This window comes from Pogoniulus pusillus, chromosome 22, assembly GCF_015220805.1.
Source record: "Pogoniulus pusillus isolate bPogPus1 chromosome 22, bPogPus1.pri, whole genome shotgun sequence".
Taxonomy (NCBI): Eukaryota; Metazoa; Chordata; class Aves; order Piciformes; family Lybiidae; genus Pogoniulus; species Pogoniulus pusillus.
Window position 1 is genome coordinate 6,677,016 of NC_087285.1, and position 14,351 is coordinate 6,691,366.

Below are 14,351 nucleotides of genomic sequence, written 5' to 3' on the forward strand. Positions count from 1 at the left end.
AAAATAGAAGTAGGAAACAGGTAGTCAGGACTATGCTGACCAAATTAGGAGTAGAAAGTTGTTTTTTTTTTTTTTTTTTAAGTATAGCAGGAAACCAAGTAACAGTTTTACACTGCCTCAGCTTTTTATGTAGAATGGGCATTAAATAAGACCAAAGAATCAGGTTACAAATGTTGGGGATGCTGAAGATCGTCTCAGATTCCCAGTTGTAGCATTTACTTGAATATTTATATGACACAGCAGAACAGCGAGTTCTAGGCCTTTCTGGGGTCTTTTTCCTTTTCAATGCATGTATTTTTAAGTGGCAAAGTACTCAAAAATGACTGAAGGGAGCACAGTAGCATAAATGTGTACATTAGCAAGCAAGCCAGAGATACATGCCCTCTTTTGCTTCTTATTTTTTCTGGAGTCCTTGAGGAATAAACTCAGAAACACTTACTTAGGGTTCATATTACCATCTAGAGAAGACTAAAACATATAGTCTCATAAAGAAAATCTCTGTGTCTTGCAAACTCTTGCCATGCCAAATTTACAGCAAACTGTTGATGAAAGTTACTTGCGAAATCACCAGGGAGGAAATGACATCTCTTTAGCCTGAAAGATATATTGGCAAATCTGAACTGCCACATAAGCTTTGATATGTTGCAGCTCCTCATCTGTCTGGAATGTCATCATTCTGCAGCTACACCTTTGGTCAGATGTGCTGTGGCAGATCCCTGATAGCTCAAGGAATATATTCTTTCTCGTTAGTTATGTAGTCATGAAATGACCTTTGGGAGGGAAAATAAAAAGTCTGAATTGAAAAAAATTAATCTCTGTCTTAGGATCTACTTTCCTCCTCCAGGGTTTGGCACTTCAGTTTTGTCTTACAGATAGGACTGCTCATATTCAGGTCCATATATAAGCAAAATGACCTTGTTTATGAAGATGCCCCTTCTCCCCTCATCACATGGGATCTGTGGAGCCAACCAGCTCACCTGTTTACACAATGCCAGTGCTCAGGAATGAGCTGCTCACTAAAGGGCAGCAGGAGAGAAGTGCAAGAAAATGTTAGGCAGAAAGATTTGTTGTTTTTATGAGTAACAAGTCCAAGTGTCAGTCAGCCAGACTATCCCTCTCGCTGGGATTCAGTTTTCTGCGAGATCTGTGCTACGATACTTTAAAATTTACTGGAACTTTGTCGTTTAGTATTGCTTATCAGTGAGAGATCATTGCCCAAGGTTCTTGGACCCATAGACTGCACTGTAAGGATTGTGTTTGCCTCCCTGAAAGCCATTTTACCTTGCAGTTTGAGCCGTTTGAGAGGTGGAACCTCACAAGATTTTACATGCACAGAGATATCATCTTATAGAGATGATGCATGAGTTCTTTGGTCATTGTGTGTTGTTTTGTTGGTTTGGGTTTTGTTTTACCAAATACTCCTGGAAGGAGCATTTCTGACAGTTAGTGGCTGGGATATGCAATTTTAAAATCTCTTTTTCAAGTTTTGCATTGTTAACATTTGTCTCATCATTCAGCCCAGTAATTGTGTTGGAGAGTTTCCTTTAGACCAGTCTGGCTCTTTGAGACAAACTGCTTCAGGACCTTCCCAGCACACCTTGTCTGCTTTGGTTTCCACACATTCTGCAATTTCTTTGCAGTACAAACCAGAGCATGAAACCAGGAATAGTTTAGATACTTACCTAAAAAAAAAAAAAAAAAAAGCAAGAAAGAAGCCCAAAAAAACTGATTCAGACTAAAATTCTGTCATTAACTCTCATCAAATAAGAGACACAAATAAAATTTTTTGCCAGTTGACCACATATGATGGTTCTGGAAAGATTCAAAATGAGTGCTGAACTCCTGAGTTGGTCTTGTGCTGAAAGTCCACAAGGATTACAGTTAACAAGGGATTACAGGTAAAACGTGGCAGACATTTTATTGGCACAAAAAGGGAGTGTTTTCAAGAGGACAGACATCCAGAATGGATGCTGTAACCAAAGAAGCACTATTTCATCGTGGCAGGAGAATGCTTCTTAAACATTTCTCTTATGAAAGGACTCTGCAATAGACATAACCTAAGAGATTTTTATTCCCAAATGAAGGACATTTGACAGTTGGCAAGGGAAAGTCTCCCTGTGGCTTTGTTTGTAGCTAGGATTAACTTCAGATACCAGAAGGCAATTTCTGCTGCCAGTTCTGCACACCTGGAACCGTGGAACTCCATTTATGTAAAAGAATTCAGCTGCAACACCACTGCTCTCAAACAATTTGAGAAGCTAATTGTTTCTTGGAAAAGAGAGTTGAAACATTTGAAAATAAACTAGGAATCAGTTACATTTCCAGTATTTTGGTCAGGTACAGGTACTCTTTGTAAACAGTTTAAAGAGATTTTACTTGCGTTGCCTTTTGCTCAGTAGGTATTTGCTTCTCACAATGACTTAAACTTCAATAAGCTGATACACGTAGCTTGTGCTGTGTTGCTTCAAAGATGAAAGCTTATGACTAAAATAAAAAGGAAGGTCATAGGATTTTAACTGCCAGGAAGAAACAGAATTGCAGTTATGTTAGAATAGTTCCTGCTTTATTTTGTGTATTAAAAATAAAGGTTTACTTTAATTTCCTCAGAATTGCTTTTTTTTCCCCTTTTTTCTTTTGTTTGAGGTAGTTTTGTTTGTTGTTGGTTGGTTGGTTTGTTTTTATGGAGAGGTAGGTGGCATTCATTAAAGATGTAGAGGTGTGCAAATCTGAGAACTGTTAATATACTGCATATTTTTTTGAACTTCTGCATGACTTACAAAACACTGCCAGCTGCTAAGTAGCAAATGCAAAGCATGGCACACTATGTTTCTTCAGTACTGCTCACAAACATGCTTTGTTAATGTTAATATGACCACTAAAATCAGTATCCTCTTCAAAACAGCTGTCGCTGCCTAGCTGTGAAGTACAGGTAAACCCACAGGTGACACAAGGCCACACTGGCATTTGATTAAGCAGAGGTTAATGTATAGACTTCTCTGCAGTTTTTACCCACTTAAATGAAGGTTCACATAAGTACTTAGATACTTACTGAAACTAGTCCTGGTTGGTAAAGGAGCCATATCAGCAGAACTTTGCTATAATTGTCATGGCAATGCCTCTTTTCTTATTTAGTTGGAGTTCTTTCTAGCAACTTTCAGTTTTAACAGGCTTTTCACAATAATGAATCATTTTGGTAGTGACAGGTGATGTATCTATCTGAAAGTAGACATTGGAGAAAAAAAATCACCAGGAATTAAAAATAATCTGGGGTGTGCTTTTGTTGTGTTTTTAACTGGCATTTGGTTTGAACTAACACTTGTCTGAGATTATCATATGTGATTGCCTGTTTGGAGTAAACTGTGTGGTAGAAGGAAGATGAAACATGCTATTAACATCATACTTCTAAAATTACAATTTTCTCCAGTGTTTGCTGAGACCATTGAACCAAATAGTCAAGACACTTTCTCTGGAAAGAAAATTTATCTCACTGTTACTATTACAAACACTTATCAGTAAGTAAGAAACAGAGTAGTTAATTTGACCATCTGGTTGGCACCGTTTAATGAGTCCTGTCTCCACCCAAAAGTTATTGAATACAGCTGTGAAGGATTTCTTAATTGTGGGCATGCTCAGAGAAGACAGCTTTAGTGACTTTCTCAGCTGCATTGTGTTAGGAGTAATTGTTTAAAATCGGTGAGGGTGAAACACCTCCATTTTTAGCAGTGGGTTCTGTGTGTGTGCAAGGTTCTGAAACTTTGCTTTTTGAGCAGCTTCTTTTCATGCAGACCTCACTGTTCTTAGCAGTAAGAGCCAATCCGATGAAAATGCTCCACTGGAACCTGAGGTGAGTGTTTGATTTCAGTGTTGTTACTAGTGGCCTGAAAGAAATGGTTTATTGTGCTAGTTTGAGCCTAGTTAGAATGTTTTGGTGAGAAGAATTAAGTTCTAGGCTGTGAAAAGGAAGCAATGGTTATTCTCCTTCACTCATAAGTTTGCTGAGATGTGTAAGAACAAGAATATAAATATAGATAAGGGAGTTGCTCTTTGTCTGTGGGACAGCATGAATTTCTCTCTCTAACTTAACTTACTGCCTGACTAATCCATCTGCTTCCTAACTCCCTTGCCTGATCTTCCAAACTCTATTTTGAACTTAAGGCAAAGTCTAGGGTAAGGCACAGGGGTGGGAGGAAGGTGGAAGAGTGGTTGAGAGCTGCTCCTAGGGACTCTGGTTTCTGGGAGGGCTGTTGTGTTTCTGTATTACCTTTTTGACCTGTGTATTTCTGTATGTATTTTAAGTATCTGTTTGTATGTTGTGCTTAGCTGTAAATATAAAGCTTCATTCAATTTCCTGATCCACTGGGTCTAGACTGGGTGATTTTACTTAAGTTGGGGGGGGCAGGCAGTAAACACCCAAACCATGAGATTTGTGCACCATGGCTGTAATCGTATTGACAGATGGGCTCAAAAACTTTCTGCAGCAGACAAGAATATCCATATTTTGGTTGTGTTTTATTGTGTAAGGAAAGTTAAATGCTGCTGGTTAGTTGGTAACAGACACTGATGAGTATTTTCTAAGGTGTGATATATGAGTGTGCTGGTGAGTTACATATGTTCAGCTTCCAGGTATGTACCGATGGTGTAGGAGCTGTGATAGATTGATCTGTTGGTAATTTACTGGCTTTCAACCCCAGAGGCACATTCAGACCAATCCCCCAACCTCTCCCTCCCCAAAAAAGAAGGCCCTGAAAGTGAAAGATGAGGAGTGCTTTTGTCAGCAGAAAGATTATTCACTGTCTAGAGGTTTTAGGAAATTTTTTTGAAGACTAGAAATGCTATTTTTTAATGTGATAAAGGCATGCATAGCACGCAGGTTATGAACTTTAGCATGGAAATGAACTAAAAAGAAGAGCATTTTACTTTCTCTGAATTTGCATTGCATAATTGCATTCTAATGAATTAATTGTGTTTCACAGACCTAAAATTAATTTAAAACTAACTGCTGAACCCTTTCCACGTGGTGTTTTCATTGTATGTTTTCAGCAAGGCTGTTACTTAGGAATTCTTCATTTCAGTGGTGAAAGGATAATGAAATAATGTTTTATATGTTGTTTATTTAATATATATTATTTATTAAGTAATGCAGTATATATTTAAATATACACAAAATGTCACAGTTTGATACCTTGTATTTATGTCCCAGAAAGACACAAACCATAAAACAGGTAACACTTGTATATCTCTCAATAATCCATGACTTGCCTATGTCTTGATTAGTGTGTGCCAGGATAGTCCTCTGTGCTCACAAAGTGATTAATGAAATTGAAAAAGCTTCAGTGATATGAAACAGGAATGAAGTGTGCCCTGGAAGAATTGACAGATCAGGCTGAGACTCCTTAATTTGTAGAACAGATCACTGAAACTCCATGGTCTTCTATCAAATGACAGACTATTAGAAGTGAGTAAGTAGGGGAAAGGTTTAGAACCAACAAGAGGTACTTTATGTAATGAATATAGGACCTGTAGGAGTCACTGCCAAAGGATGTTGTACTTGCTGAACAAGAACAGCATCATAGAACACATCTGGAAAAATGGAGTCAGTTTTTGCTGATTTGTTCCCTGCATTATTGCACCCAATGATGCTAACTGGACAAAGAGGTAACATGAATCAGAATGATAAGATTCAGTTGGCAGATGCTTATATTGAACGTGTCTGATTAAATCTTGCATTAAAAGGCTTGTATGGTCTTTGTTTTGTGGACTCAGCAGCATATTTCTTTTTTATGAAATCTAAGTTATCATAGTGGACTTAGAAAAATGCAAGGCAAATTACAGAAGTAGTGTCATTACTAAACATATCACACATATAATAATATACAACAGGAACACAACTATGTTCTGATGTCTTAGCCCTAGGTAGCTTGACTCATATAGCCTAATTTCCTGGTTACTTAGAATACAGAGGGGAGAGGAAAAGGGGCTTGGGTCACAAAGCCATAGGTTAAAGTCCTTTATAAAGAAGGCAGCTGCAGTTAATGACTGATACACTGAAAAGATTTATGACTGTTTTGGGGTTAAATAGCTAACTCCACTATGAGGGAGATCTGAAATAGTTAAAACAGTAATAACAGGTACAGACTCTTGTTTTTCTTTCCAGATGGTAGCAAAACTCATCTTCTCAGCTTGTAGAAGCTTCATACATGAAGTTCTGTTGACATGTTTGTGTTTAAGAAAATGAATTATTTAGGAAAAGCCAATGTAAAGAAATGAGTTCTGCAATTGGGAGTGAAAGATGGTTTTCATTCCACCCTAGTTTTTTAAGTTCTTTTTCTTGCACTTGTATGCTGTTGTTTGTAAATTGCTTTGATACTTCTGGGATAAGATTCATGTCAGCCATTTAAAGCAAGAATCTCAGATTTTTGTGGAAGACTTGTCAGGCACTGGTAGCCTACCAGTAGCCTACCAGTGCCCTGAAATTTGGATCTGAATTGCAGAATGCCTTCGTGAACCAATCCACGTGAATTAGTTATTAGACAATACAATCATGTCCCATGCATGCTTGAACAATGTATAAGCTAGACACATTCATAGCTATTTCATGTTTGGCACTTAGTTTAACAAAACCTTATGGGAAATGAGCAATGTCCTAATTATCACATTGATGGCTTGTTGACACTAAGCCCTATCTAAAGCACAGGGATATGTAGGGATTTTCTGAGGCCTTGGAAGGACTATAATCTCATACCTTGCAGAATCTGCCCTTTAGAAGACAATCAGTAACTCTGTGTCAGAGTTTGATGGGAAAGCAGGCTCCAAATCTTGTTTATTTAGAATGGTGAAAAGATGCTCTGTCTTGAGACAAGCTTAAATATGTACACTAAGTATTGCAGTTAAGTCCCTTCAGTATCAAGAAATACTCTGACCTGAAGCACTCACTTTTTTAGAAACTGAAGGATGTTTTGTAGTTATTATATAAGGAAGCATTTTTATTTTTCTTTCATTAATACTCTTTAAGGAAATTTTTTATCTAAAAATTACATTGTAGGGCTACATATTCTCCTTGCTCTATATTCTTACTGACACTTTGTGGGCAGCTCTTTGGATGTCCAATGAAGCTTAATAACAATACAGAAACCCTAATAAGACTTTTCTCCCCTCTTTAAAACCAACAAAAAAAGTCAGGAGAGACCAGTTACAGTGTTGTTGTGATTGGCTTAAGCAAGCCGAAATAGGCTTATACATGTCCTGGGTTGCCCAGTCATGCTTTTCAGCTCTCGCCGCTTCTGTGATAGGGAGAAGCAACCATGGGAAAGAGGACAGAGAACTTAGAGCCATTGAGCCTAAGGACTTTGGCTTGCCCAGACTTGTTACATCCTGTGGTCAACAAGTTAGACACTTAGCTTGTGCCCGCCTTGTGCAGGGCCTATGCTTTTCCCAAATTTGTGTAAAGCAAGCCTGTGTTTTTACCTAACATGGTCAAGGTTGGCTGTCGATTGGCTATTCTGTGTCCAAAGGCCCATCTGCTGACAAGATGGGAAGTCTTGGAGATAAACAGATCACCCAGAGGAGCAAAGATAGAAAGTTAGAAATTGTCTGCCTCTTTTCCCAGCACTCGGGGAAGAATTGGAAGTCACAGTGGTTGACAAGATAGTAACAGAATTCCCTGAAAGCATTTGGGTAGTGTCTGAGGCTGTAGCTAGCCCTGCAAGACAGGAAATAATATTTTGTGAGTAAACATTTAAAGCCTCTTGTAATTCACTGTTGCCTTTTGCCATGCCCAGAAAGGAGCTCCTTGAGTCCATCTCATGGGCATGCAGCATGTTGAATGCAGGAATGTTCTCTTCCAGCTCAATTAATGTTTAGTTTTTGCAAGTTATTTCTAGATCTAGTTATTCTTCTGTGAAATGTTTCCTTGACTGTGTGTAGAACCAATTATTATTAAAATTAGTGGTTGGGGAAGGTGAGAATTCTGAATATCAAAATTATTAAACAACACTAATATTGGAAAAACATGATCTCATTAATTAGCTCTTTGTAACAAGTGTGACCTCTTCTCACACTCCAGGGAAGTCTTTTTGGCAAGGTTAGTATTACTGTAGCCATGAGCACCAGAAGAGAATTATGAAAAGCATTCAAAACAGCACAGGGAAGCCTCTTCCCACACATACAAGTGTCATTGCATTAGTTTAGGCTATAGATATTGTTATGTAATAGACAATAGTGCTGAGAAGTTTAGGCATTTGAAATACAGACATGGATCTACTCAGACTGAAATATTCTTCAAATACAATATGTACACCTTCTGAAGATTTCATAGTGAAGATGCATTTTGATTTGGGGCTTTTTTGGGGATTAGGTTAAAACATATCTATGTAAGATAATGTACCATTATCAAACTTCCCTTTATAGTTAGATGTGAGTAACGACATACCTTAGCTTCTATCCTTCCTCCCAGAATAAGATACATAGGCGGTGTCAAAGCCCAACATGCATGGCTATAACTAGAAAAGATATGCTCTAACAACTGAAAGATAGCTTAAAAATCCAAATAACTTGAGAACAAACTTCTCAACTGCCATTTACTGTTAGACGTGTCCTTAAATTTGGATGTAATTTTATATCTGGCCCACACAGACAAAGTTGGCTCACAGTGGCTATTGTAAATTATTGATAGGAGGAAAAACTGATTTATAGAGTTGAGAAGCTTGAGAGTGTTATTGCTGGGAAAAAAAGACTTGATTAGTATATAATTTAGAAATGTCTCAGCTTTTCAAGCTTTTCTCATTAGGTTGATTTCTCCTTTAAAGTATTGGCTGTTAAAAATTTGGGCCGTTTATGAAATGTAATGCATCAAAAGGCTGGTTACCCAGTGAAAAATGTGTTTGAATTCTACCTGCTGCTCTTATAGTGCTTTATTGTGTGGGTCCATGTTATATTGCTTTCCAAGAGCGGTCCTTGCTGTTTCCAATTTGAAACTTGAAGAATGGTGACAAAATGTATCTTCTAACTTTCTTCTGAATATAATGAAGTTGGTGTCAAATTGCTGTTGATGTATGAACAGCAAATATTTTGGAATTGAGTTTCTCTTAATTGCTTTTCAAGGACTAGATGCATGGGTGTGTTAACTAATCTGTCGTCTGTCACTCTACAGTACTCTGTATTTGCTAGTATATGTGAGCATGTATATACTTACTCCTCTGAAAGCCTCTGAAGGAAGGTGACATATGGGTAAACAAAGGGAAGGTTACATTGTCATGGCACCAGATTGAATATTTAGTTCCAATCTTTTGTGTAAGAGCATAGGTTCACTGTGAAATTTCAGCTTCCTCAGCTTCTGGTCACGCTTATTCTGCACAAAGAAAATAAACATTTGTATTGCTGGCTAGTAAATGCATCATTTGGCACCTCAGTGTGAAGGACTATTGTGAACTTGTTTCAAGAAAAATATTGACATAAAAAGTTCCAGTCAATTATCAGATTAATTTGTTTAAAAGTAGTGAGTGACTCCTAAGTATACATGAATTAAATGTTACAGTGTGGCATAACTTTTTCCTGAAAACATTGGCATCTGAGACCCTGGGTGCACTTCCCCCAAGAAATGGTTTCCCAACATCCACTTTTGGGAAGATCCTCTAAGATGCTTCTGACACCCTGGTCAGCAAACAAACGTATATATGTGTGACTGGGTTGAATTGGAGGACCTGAGCTCAGGCAGCACTGACCTTCACAAGAAAGTATAGAGATAGTAGCCTCTGTGTACTGGGTGAAGACAGTTCATCCATTTTACACACTCTGAGCATTTGTGGGCTCCTAGGAAAAACAATATACTGAAAATTCTAATATAGTGTGGTAGAACAAAAAATACTATAAAAAATGGGATACAGTCTAAATATTTCAGTTGTTTATGCAAACAAGTAGGCAATAGTAGCAAGCTAAAACTTGTGTTCTTAGGGATATATGTTGAGATGAGATGCAATCACAGATGGAGGACAGTGAGTTACATTTCTCTGTTTGCCACCGTTAATTGAGTTAGGTTCAGTGCTGATACTGTTTTACTGCAGCCCAACCAGGAGGACACATATTGGTCAAGTTAATAGAAGTCATTACCTTATTCATTACTTGACTTAAAAATGATGATTTGCAGTTACATCATCTCTCAGCAAAATCTGGAGCTAATATGAAGGACTAGGAAAAAGGCTCTCATCAGATCTGCTTATATCCATATTGCTCAGTTTTACTCATGCATATATATATATTGAAAAGATCAATGCAAAGAACCTTGTATAAAAGTAAAATTCCAAACAAGCCAGTTCACGCCTGAGCTCAGTAAGAGACATATGTCTAGCACAGTAGTAGCATTGTGTTCATGATTGTTACCATCTTGGTAGACCTCATCTGAAGTCACTTGGGTGAAGTAACTTGCTAGAATTAAGAGCCAATTTAAAAAATCAAGGGTAAGGTATGAAAGCAGAACTTCATTCCAGTTTTGACTGCTTTGCACATCAGTGCCAAGAGCTCTAAAAGCCCAGATTTGAAAGAGGTCACAGTTCAGGTCATGCAGGCTGCTCGATTACAAGCAATGTTTGAAAGAGTGAGGCACAGCTTCTACAGGTGACTGTTTTCTACTTGGATAAAAGAGCAGCTTCTTGCTACACAAACTACTCTTCAAATTCTTTTGCAAAGAAATTATGAACTATGCCATGCAAGTGGCAAATCTGCAGTTTCAGACTGGGGTCACCTACTGTCACTTCGTTTTATTGTCTTCTGAAATTCTCTGTATGAGAGCAAATAGGGAGGCATTTTCATGTTGAATGACCTCATGAAACTTAAGATGCCACAGGGTGTCTGAGATATCTGCATAGGGCTGTGAGATACCAAACAGGGTTAGCGCAGTCTGAAGAAGCAGCCAGAGATCAGGCACAAAAAAGTGACCCCTTTTGTGCACTTAGCTACATAAAATGGTTAGCAGCTGAATCCTGAATAATTTCAAAAGAGTAAACCAACCTTTAAGTTTTTTTTCTGAAAGGAACCACAAAAATGTTTGGAGGTTCTCTGATAGCCTCTGTATGTGGTGGTTCCTGACAAATAGTGAGCCAGAACTTCATTCAGCTAATTTAGGGTACAGAATCATATAGGACACTTAAATTTCCAGTGTAAATGTGTACTGTTACTTGAACAGCACTTTCTAACATTGAGAAAGACCCATCACTGTGACAAAAATGTCTGTCAGTTTTCTCTGTTTAATGGTAGATAATGCTGCAAATATGTTTCCCTGTATCAAAGGGAACACATCATTTACTTCGCTTCATAGTGTTATGAATGGCATTTAGTTTAAAGTTTTCTGTCTTTCAGAGCATTCTCAAGTGATTTAATTTGCTTGTCTTGCAGAAAGAGATGGTTTAATGACAGAGAAAGTTGTGTATTTAAATGGCAGATTTCTTCTTATATTGAGGTCTCAACAGGGATTTTGAAAGAGAGTTCCAAAATACTCTGTTTCATGAAAAACACCAACATTTGTAATCAAGATGTCATATTAAATAGCGTCATCAGAAGCAAAGCTCATTCACAGTATGTTTCTTTATTTATGTGAGGCACATGAAGAAATTATGCATGTTGTAAGCCTTGCCATAGATATGATCCTCTGCAGAACCATGAATAACTCACTGTAGCATCATGGAAAAGTTCTAACCAGTTTAGTATCATCAACTCATCAACCAGTTCTTGGACCTATTTTTGTCCTTGCCTGATATTTCTTCTGCAGTATGAGATATTCTTATGAAAGATATTGTCTTTCTCTAGTGTCTGTGTTCAAAATCTGTTCTGGAAATCTTACTTGAAAAAAACCACACCACATTTTCCTGCTCTTAAACATAGGCGTGGACAGAGACGGTGGTGTTCCCTTTGAGCATGTTAAGTAGCAGCTTTTATTTTGACTTCTCATTATCTTCTCCAAGCCAACTTTGTAGTCAGAAAGCAGCCACAATCAAGCCAGGTATATGCATGGATGTCAATACTCCTCTAAGTTTGCTGGACTAATTCCTGACACACATAGTAAAACTCAGAGCCACAACCTAAGATGTACTTTCAGTAAGCATAAGGTGGTATTTAGAGCAAAGAAGGGTAAAAGAAATCATCCCTTTTCTTGATGGATTGCTTCCTAAGCTCAGAGGAATTTCTTAGAGTAGCTAAGTACCTGAATGGTCCCTTAACATGCTTGTAAATGTAAACACATGCACCTCGTAAACCCTGTTTATTTGCTATTAAGTACAGTGTCTGTGAGGAAGAAGTGATACCTTGGATTAATCACTTCAATTTCGGGGGGGGGAATGAACTGTGTATTTAAAGATGTTACATACTATTTACTGTTCAGTAAAGCCTAAGGTTTCAAAAAGCTCTGCTATTTTTTGGAGTCCTCAAATGCGTGTTGGTTTCCTGTATATTTCAGCATCCAACAGGAAGACAATTACCTAATGATGGTTCAGGGCTATTTATTTTTCTGGCTTACAAGGAATTTTTTAATGCGTTAAAGCCTTGTTTTAACATAGGGCATAAATACTCTTCAATGTTATTTAGTAGTGTTTCAATACATTTTTTTGAGTGTGAATGTGCCTGCTTGTGTTCTGAAGTTCTAAATAGCTATACCACTCAGGGTGGAGGAGAAGGGGATAAATAATCACTTCTCTATTAAGATAGGCTGAATGAGTGTCTCTGTTCCCAAGCAACGCCCTTCCCTGGTGTTTGCATTACTTGACTCTGTCTCTAAGAGACAGTCGTGCATATAGTGATAGAAGATACATGTATGACAAAATGTTTTCACTTCCAAGATTTCACTTTAGAGGTGACATGAACCAGCCCTTTTCACTAAGCATGTAATACTTTGCCTTCAATGTCTTTTGCAAAGAAGGTCCACCTGGAGGCAAACTGCTATGGTTAATACATACACTGTTGTACAGAGTGTATTGCTTGTCTTCATCTCCACAGTGTCCACTGCATGCAGCATTGTGTCCTTCTGCTTTTGCATTCATAGAATCATAGAATCAACCAGGTTGGAAGAGACATATGTCCAGGTTGCTCAGTAATGCCTGTTTATGTAGACAGTTATGTACTCTACAGACTGTCATCAGTTTACCTCTGCTGTGTTCATCTGAAGGAAAGTTCTTCTGTGCAGCTAGGGATATTACTGAACATCACACAGTACTGCTGCACCACATGTTGGTATACTCTGTGTAAATGGAAATTAAGAATCCTGAAAGGTGTCAGATGAGATTATTACAATTTTCCTGACTATTTTTACACTAGGTAACACCATGAGAGGAGTACAACTCTTCTCAAACACATTCATAAAGTCCAAAAAGCAGTCTTCATCATTTGATCAGCAGCATATTGTAGTTATGTCTGCTGCATGAGAAAATATGCCCTAGATCAATGACATGATCCTTTAGAATATTAGCTTGCACTTCCTAAAGCAGGTGCATCATCTTGTGAAACTGCAAACATTCCAGTACACAAATACTTTTAAAAATGTCTGCAAATGACAAGTACAGCTTTGGAATCATGTATTTCAGTAATGATATCTGTGTAGACATGCAGTTTACTGGGACTGCCAGATGCTTCAGGTTAGCCAATCTGAAAAATCTGTGATATGAGCACAAGAAGTTATTCATGTGCAGAGGGAATGAATACTAGCTCAGCTTTACTACTGGAAAATATGTTCTTATACATAGGATAGGAGCCATAACAAGAGACTCAAGGTTTATAGTGACTGCCACTATGTCTCTTAGAGTAGGCATACAGCTTTACTGCTCAAATGGTATAGAAGAAATACTTCCTTAGTTCATAGAATCATGGAATCAACCAGGTTGGAAGAGACCTCCAAGATCATCCAGTCCAACCTAGCACTCAGCCCTATCCAGTCAACTAGACCATGGCACTAAGTGCCTCATCCAGTCTTTTCTTAAGCACCTCCAGGGATGGTGCCTCCATCACCTCCCTGGGCAGCCCATTCCAATGCCAATCACTCTCTCTGGCAAGAACTTCCTCCTAACATCCAGCCTATACTTCCCCTGGCACAACTTGATACTGTGTTCCCTTGTTCTATTGCTGGTTGTCTGGCAGAAGAGCCCCACCCCCACCTGGCTACAACCTCCCTGGAAGTTACCAGGAGGTTAACAAAGGCAATCTTTATCTTTGTGCGTTAGGGAGAGACGATGCAATCTTCATCTTTGTTGATGAACATAAGAGAGGATTTAGACTCTCGCAGAGCTGCAGGTTCTTCTCTCAAGCTCTATCTGTGCAATACGTTCTTTACTCTTACTGTCTATGAAAATAGCTTTTGAAGGACAGTTTTCATGAAT

At 38.2% G+C, this 14,351-nt stretch overlaps 1 protein-coding gene across 31 annotated transcripts in view; it reads left to right on the forward strand.

The window, feature by feature from the left end:
• Positions 1 to 14,351, forward strand: part of TENM2 (teneurin transmembrane protein 2) — a 1,869,083-nt gene that overhangs the window by 795,183 nt on the left and 1,059,549 nt on the right. Inside the window, exon 1 of one of the 31 annotated variants that reach the window (XM_064161565.1) lies at positions 3,683 to 3,844. The exons of the other annotated variants lie outside the window; for them this stretch is intronic. The gene's annotated coding sequence lies outside the window, so the exon portion shown is untranslated. Of the gene's footprint in view, positions 1 to 3,682; positions 3,845 to 14,351 lie in introns of those variants that run through there. 31 annotated transcript variants of the gene reach the window in all.